This window comes from Dipteris shenzhenensis, chromosome 13 (genome assembly GCF_047967505.1).
Source record: "Dipteris shenzhenensis isolate YYH24624 ecotype China chromosome 13, Dip_SZ_1.0, whole genome shotgun sequence".
Taxonomy (NCBI): domain Eukaryota; kingdom Viridiplantae; phylum Streptophyta; class Polypodiopsida; order Gleicheniales; family Dipteridaceae; genus Dipteris; species Dipteris shenzhenensis.
Window position 1 is genome coordinate 5,019,368 of NC_141608.1, and position 8,222 is coordinate 5,027,589.

Below are 8,222 nucleotides of genomic sequence, written 5' to 3' on the forward strand. Positions count from 1 at the left end.
TCATGGCACTTTGTACATTTTTTAGCATCAAAAGTAAACATTATTGAAAACATCCATCTCAAATGATTGAATACCAAGCTACTTTTGACTATGCCAATTCACTTTCCTATTAAAAAATGTTGTGGCCTCCAATCATTTCTTTGGCAAAATTGTTTGTTTCCCATTTGAAAAACTTTATAGAATAAGGTGTTGCACTATAGGATTCAAACAATTTGTAGACTTGAGGACTTTGAATACAAAGGTGGTGTAATCTTCATGGTTTACACCAACACCATCATAAGCTCCAAGCATATCCTTTGCATTTGAAATTCCCTTGAAGTCCAACACCTCTTGGGCAACTTGCTCATTCAAACCTTTTTGCTTGGTTCCTTCAACATTGAAATGACATGGGATGGCTTCAATAAATCTCTTAGAGGGTATGAAGTATCAATATCACTGATGTCCATTTCTCCCATCACATTCTCCATGAAGTTCTTTAAAAAGAGAAAAATCAATTTGTTACAAGAAACAAAGTAAGATCAAAGATGTTACATAGTTAAATGTTATACATTGTGCAAAATTTATACAAAGAAATTAGTATCTTGAATTCTCCTGTTTTGAGTTCCAATACCTATCAAAAGTGCATCCATAGGCTAGAGAGATGTTACCTTGTCCATGAACCCAAGGCATTTCCTTAAGCTTCTGCACACATCATGTCATCTTCTATGAACACCTATTTCATTAATTTTGGACTCTTGCACTGTCCAAATTCATTTTGTGAGATAATTCTGGATAAAACATTTCAAAAAAAGAGGCTCTTATAAAACAAAACATTGAGTCAAAAAGGAAGATTTAAAAAAATCAAATTAGAAAAAATGACGTGAGATGTTAAAAATAGAGTACATCACATTGTTAAAAGAGACAAAAAAGTAAGATTTTAAAAAATCAAATTAGAAAAAATGGCGTGACATGTTATGAAAACTAGAGTACATTTCAAAAAGAGCACATCACATTTGTAAAGAAGTAGATCATATTACTCAAAGCCATATGGTGTCAAAAAACACCTTAATACAGTCTCTCTTAACATCATCTTAACATCACATTTGTACAAGAAGTAGATCATATTACTCAAAGCCATATGGTGTCAAAAAACACCTTAATACAAAGCCATATGGTGTCAAAAAACACCTTAATACAAAGCCATATGGTGTCAAAAAACACCTTAATACACCTTAATACAAAGCCATATGGTGTCAAAAAACACCTTAATACAGTCTCTCTTATCTAAGTCTAGAAGATCTCATCATTGGTCTCTCTTATCTTCTCAACAACCCAATCCTTCACTGCCTCCACAGCTGTATCCTCAACATAATTACATGTGAAGAAGAAGTTTAAGCAATCACAAATTGTTTCTTTATAATTTCTCTGAGAGGCTCTTATTGTTCTCTCAGCATCCGCATCAAATCGCCCATGACGAGAGCTGCGATAACGCAGAGGTTACTTAAGAAGTCTAATAGATCTTGTTGTGCTTTTATCATACGTCTTAGAAGTCTTTCACTGTCTGCTATCTTGAGAGTCTCCTCCCTCTCTACGTGCCTTTGTGCAGCAAATTCCTCTCTCTCCATGTGTGTCAAAGGAGAACCTTATCGAATTCTGGCCTCTCTCTGTGCTCCTTGGTCAGCAATCCATTCTTTGAGATTGTTAATTCCAAACTCCACGTCTTCGACAATGCCAAGGACATCCATGGGTGGGGAGATGATAAAGAAAGGGAGATGGACTACGATGCAAGAAAGAAGAGAGTGTCTGCGGAAGAACTAGGATAGAAGAATACTTGGTTATCAAGATGAATGAAAGAAGACTCTGAGAGTGTTTGCGGAAGGACTAGGATAGAAGAATACAAGAAGAATACAAGTTAATGAGAAGCACTAGGATGCAAGAAAGAAGAGAGTGTCTGCGGAAGAACTAGGATAGAAGAATACTTGGTTATCAAGATGGATGAAAGAAGACTCTGAGAGTGTTTGCGGAAGGACTAGGATAGGACTGGAGATTGAATGCTCTACTTTAAGTGAGTGGAGATGATAAGGATAAGGGTTGGAATAAAGTGAGAGAAGCATTGCGAATGCTCTACTTTAAGTGAGTGGAGACTGTCCAACTGAATAAAATTCTCATCACACAAGGATTTATTTCCAAATAATCACATCATCACACATTCATATCATAAAATTGTGTGCATGAAATAAATATATTACAAATATTACATCATCACATATTCATATCAAAATTCTCATCACACAAAGATTTATTTCCAAATAATCACATCATCACACATTCATATCATAAAATTGTGTGCATAAAGAAATTATATAAATATCATGATTATGCCACTTAAGTAATAAGTCACAAATTGGTGTATAATCAACAAAAACTACAAACACAACATCATACATGCATCACAACTCTTGTGATGCTTCTAGTGGAGACTCTGGCAACTCTTCGGATGCTTCCAATGGAGGCTGTGGTGCTGTAGATGTACACTCGGTCTCTACTTCTTCTGTAGTATGTAGTGCTTTCGGAGTAGACTCAGTATCCTCTTCCTTAAATGCAAGCGGAGGCAGTGGCAACTCTTCTGATGCTTCCAGTGGAGGCTGTGGTGCTGTAGGTGTACATTGGGTCTCTACTTCTTCTGTAGTATGCAGTGCTTTCATAGTAGACTCAGTCTCCTCTTCCTTAAAGGGAAGCTCTGGTATTGCTTCAGTTGCACGTTGTATTCTAATGGCAGCAATTAGGTCTCGAATGATTTCAGCCCTAAACAATTGTATATCCTCCTCTGAATATTTGAGCTCCAAAGAGTCTTCCGATGAGATCTGTGGCTTAAGTGAGAAAATTTCTTTGAAAATCAACATGCAGTTGTAGGCAACTCTCCACCCACAACTATGCCCATCTTCCTGCTCTACTACTAAACGCTTTTGGAAGTCTACCGAGTCTTTGTACTGTCCTGTTTCTCTGATAGCAGATACCAACTTCTCAATCGACCTGCTCATCGTGACATATTAAAAAAACTTAGTGTATCTATCACATAAGGTACATAATATAGAAGTAACAACAGATTAATAGAATACTTACGTTTGCACTGAGCCATGAAAGCCTGCAATCGAGTTAACAAACCAACAATAGTTGTCTTCAAGGTTCCAAACCACCAGACTCCAATGTTCCCTACATGAATAATTAAGAACCATTATTATTTAACACAATGTTGCCAGTATAAGATGAAAATAAAGGTTGCCATGATACTTACATCTCATGATATGCCATAAATAAGACTCGCACGCCATGTAAATGTAAAGGCTGTAATAATTTACAAACATCGGCTATTGTCTTTCTGCTATCGCTAAGTATAGGAGAAAGGAGGGAATCCAACATATACGCACGATTTTGTACGACTCTACCAAATCGTGAGATAACTATACTGCACCAACAAATAAATGAATATTAGCTTATTAGATTTAATCAAAATAAATGAATATTAGCTTATTAGCTTATTAGATTAAATCAAAATATTGAATTATCAAGTAGAGAAAAAGTTTGTATCAAACCTGAGAATGGCCATCATAACGTTGTTATTGACCTCATTTGAAGCTTTAGAGAGAATTGAAATCTCTTCTCCCCCAAATTCAAGATACTGAGGTCTATGTTGAATCATAACCCTAACATTAAAAGAGCTTTCCAATTCTTTTAATGAAGCCATGTTTGTAGAGTTGAGGTCATCTATCCTCTTTGACTCTTTGATGGCATTCATTTCGCAATCAATGATTGCTCGAATGGTACATGTTATAAATGCATAGAGATGCAAATCCGTATATGTTGATAGTGTGTTGTCATTTTGCATCTCAAAAATTTGACCAAGTACCAAAAAGCAATTGTAGCCCACCCTCCATCCACAATTATAGATGTGGCTATTATCTTGATGTGATACCTGACATGTTATATACTCTATTTGTTGTGCCAAGTCACATTGCCGCATTACTATGTCGATAGCATCTACTAATTTTCGAGCTGATCTGCATATCAAAACATATAACAACAGTGAATATGTGCATTGCATATCAATCTACATGTCAAGAAGTGACAACAAGTGTAATCTATACTTACTCTAACACATTGCCATGGACTGATGTCATTGAGTTTGCAAAGAAGCACTTCTTCGCAAGGATGTCCACGACTACCAGACTCCAATGTGAGCTGCATTATCAATAAAGAATAATTACTGTGTTTGAGACAATTCTAGCAATGCAATAGAAAAAACAAGTAGGGTTTGATGCTTACTTCTCATAATATGCTGTAAAAATAACTCGTGCGTCATTCATAGGAATGTGCTTCAACCACTTGCAAACATTCTCTATGGTTTCTTCTTTGTTGCTAAGCACTTCCGAAATATGAGGATCGAGCATATATGAAACGCTTTGTATATTTTGCGGAAAATTTGCTATAACATTACTATATTTAAAAAAAAAGTATTAGCTTCTTGGGTTTAATCAAAATAAGCAAAGTATAAAGCCAAGGAAAAGGCTGCATCAAACCTGAGGATGGTTGTAATGACTTTGACATTAACCTCATTCTTAGGATTCAAGAGGATTGAAATCTCTTCTTCACCAAATTCAAAAAAATGAGGTTGTTGTCGAATTAACAACATAGCAGTGAATGAACTTCCAATCTGCTCCAATAGATTCATATTTTTATGACTCATCTTATTGAGGGAGTAGTCTACATCGTATTCTTCTTCGCTTGCTATGTCCTCCACATCCTCCTTCTGCCATAAAAATATAAAAAAGTTATGCGATGTACACATCCCAAATAAAGGCTTAAACAAGCAGATAAGGTTTCATACATGCTTTCATTAGTGTAAGTCTCTCCTCTGCTTGGAGCAAAAATTTAAAAAGGTTTCATACACGCTTTCATTAGAGTGAGTCTCTCCTTCTCTTGGATGAAAAATTTAAAAAGTTATGAGATTTACACATCCCAAATAAAAATAATGGTTTAAATAATCATAGAAGTATAAAGATAGCATGCTTTCATTAGACAAGTTATGAGATTTACACATCCCAAATAAAATTAATGGTTTAAATAATCATAAAAGTATAAAGATAGCATGCTTTCATTAAACTCATTCTCTTCTCCTTTTGGAAGAAAATATAAAAAAGTTATGAGATTTATACATCCCAATTAAAGGCTGGAACAAGTATACAAGTATAAAGATAAGGTTTTATACATGCTGCAATGTAGTCATATTTTCATGTTGTTTCCCAATGGTAGTAATTAGATGCTGAATACTCTCAGCCCGAAATGCTAGCAGATCAGCTTCTGTATATGATTTCATTTTGACTGGTAACTCCAAATCAAAAATCTCTCTAAGAAACAACATGCAGTTGTAGGCAACTCTCCACCCACAGCTGTGTCCATCTTTTTGCTCCACTGGCAGACGTCTTTTGAATTCTACTTGATCTTGTTGCTCCGTGGTTGTTCTGACAGCAGATACTAGCTGATATGCAGCACTGTCCAGCATGACATATGAAATATATTAATATGTCATGATCATAAGATACAAAATAAGAAAGTATCAAAAATATTAAGAGAATAATTACCTTGGGGAGTTGGCATGATAGCCTTCTATTAAATTCACAAACCATAAATGGTTGAGTTCAAGGTCCCAGAAGATCAGACTCCAATGTGAGCTACACGACCAGAATAAAAATGATTATTGTTTTACACAAACTTGCCAAAGAAATAGTAAAAATAAGGTTAGAGTTGATACTTACGCCTCATGATAAGGCATTAAGATGACTCGCACCCCATCTAAATTCAAAGGGCTTAACCAGGTACAAACATCTTCTATAGTCTTTTGAGGAGAGCTAAGAATAGAAGAAAGGAGAGCATCGAGCATGTAGACACGATGCTGCACTGTACTAGGAAGCTAAGAAATAACTACACTGCACCAAGAAATAAACAAACATTAGCTCATAGAATTGATTTGCATTCTGCACTAGGAAACTGATATATAACTGAACTGTGAATAAATAAACAAATGTTAGCTTATTGAAGTAGTAATAAATAAATAAACATTACCTGAGAATGGCCAAGATAACATTGTCATTAACCTCTTTTAAAGGATTGGAGAGGATTGAAACCTCCTCTCTACCAAAGCTTAAATACTGAGGTTCTCGTTTCAAAACGATCTTAACTTGAAATGAGCTCTCCATTTTATCTAATGCAGCTAAATTTGATTTTTCAATCAAATTTAGAGGTGGTTGCATTGTTGAAGTAGAAGGGAGTGCCTCCGTATTGACTTCATCCATTTCTTCTCCCTCTATTGCCTGTAAACAAATATGAGAGATTAGATTCATTATCTTTAAATTTAAATCTTATTTAAAAAATTGTATTCAGTTGAGAAATAGAGAGTTCATACCGCTAAGTATTGTCGTAGTGGCCTTTTTTCATAACCCTGCGAGCCATAATTATCAAAGAAGGCATCATCATATTTGTCTTCATCCACCAACCTCTCTGTGAATGGGTCATGTAAGTCCATCTTTTCATCATCAACAACTGGGACATTATGATCTTCAAGGTAATCATCCATGTCATCGGTGTCCTTGTGGTCTATCTCTTTTTCATAGCCTGTGGTTAGATCTGCTTGAAGCTGGAAATAGGCCATGAAATGCTTATTTTGAATAATATTGGTGGAGTTGCCTTTTCTTAGGAGATCCTCAAATAAATATCCCATCCTGCACAAGGTGACCTCCCAACCTGCCGGCAGCAAATTCTCCATCATGGTAAGCAAGAGACTCCCACTTTTTGCAGGACTTCCATAGTTGTTTTTTTGATAATGTATGGACCTGGGAATATCTTGCTCTTCTAGCATCAATCTTAAATTATTTGAATTCCCTCTTATGTTCTTTTGTAAGGAGTGATCAGGGTTGGGACTCCGCATACACAGAAAGAATGATTCAAGAGTTTGAATCGCTATGCCACATTCTCTCTTGCCTCTCTTTGCTGCATAAACACCACTATAGATCTTCAAATCTGATGAATATGCTCGCTCTAGAGTAACCTGCATGGCTTCTTTGTCTTTTTTATCAACAAATATGACAATGTTACAAATCGCCACTTTGCTAATGGTGGTATATACTATTCTATCAATGAAGTTATGGATATCATCGCTAGAAACTTCATTGATAAAGAATAGTTGTGGCTTATCCCATGCTGACTCATTCTTGAAGAAGTCATCTTCTGAGACTCCCCTGAAGTTGACAAGCTTTCCAGACTCTGCCGTAACCTCTACATTGAATTGAAAGCTTTGGTGCATATCTGTCGGCATTCTTATCTCGCTGATTAATCTTTCCACATATGCAACCACCTGTTGTGGGATCTCTTTTCTCATATAAGAGGTTACTATTTCCGACCCATCTTCATCCTTTTTAATCCACCTGTTTGCCCATAGCTTTACCTTGGGTGTTGACAAAGAAGCTATATGCTTCACCACATTATAGTCAACGTTACAATGAGTAAGTGGAATTTGTTTCTCTGACAGCAAATACTTGATGGCACTATGCACTGCATCACGCCTCACCTGTACATTGATGCATTCTTCCATGCAGTGGTCTTTGTCTTTTTTTCCAAAAAACCATTCTTTCTTTAAAATTTTTTGTGCTACCATGGATGCATACTTATCAGGTAAGTACTTTACAGGCCTCCACATCCTTGCCATTAACTCCTTCTTATCCATTATCTTTGACTTGCCGGAGATAAACAAAGGAGCTTCATAGGTCAGCTACCCACGCTCACAAGCAATGCACGTTTCAAGCATCTCATTGAACACTTCAACAGGACGAAATATGATAGAAGTGTAGTCAGCATATCTGTCCCTCACCACCTTGAGGCTTGTCATACTTTCTTCCCGCTCTTGGGTTCCCCTAGGCACAACTGCACTCAAAGAAGTATAAAAGTTTGTGAGTGTGTCGGTGTCTGCTTTTGTGACCTTTCGCTTCAAATCAGGATTTGGAGAACCAAATGTTGTCCATATCACCCTTGCCTTCTGTAAGACCTCTGATGTTGAGGATATCTTACGCTTTCCATGGACATAATGATTAAGTCTTTCGGACTCAATCAAATACTTAATCTCATGCTTGAATATACAGATCGTTGCAGGATAATAATGGAATGAGCTTATCTTTACAAATTGTTATGGAGTG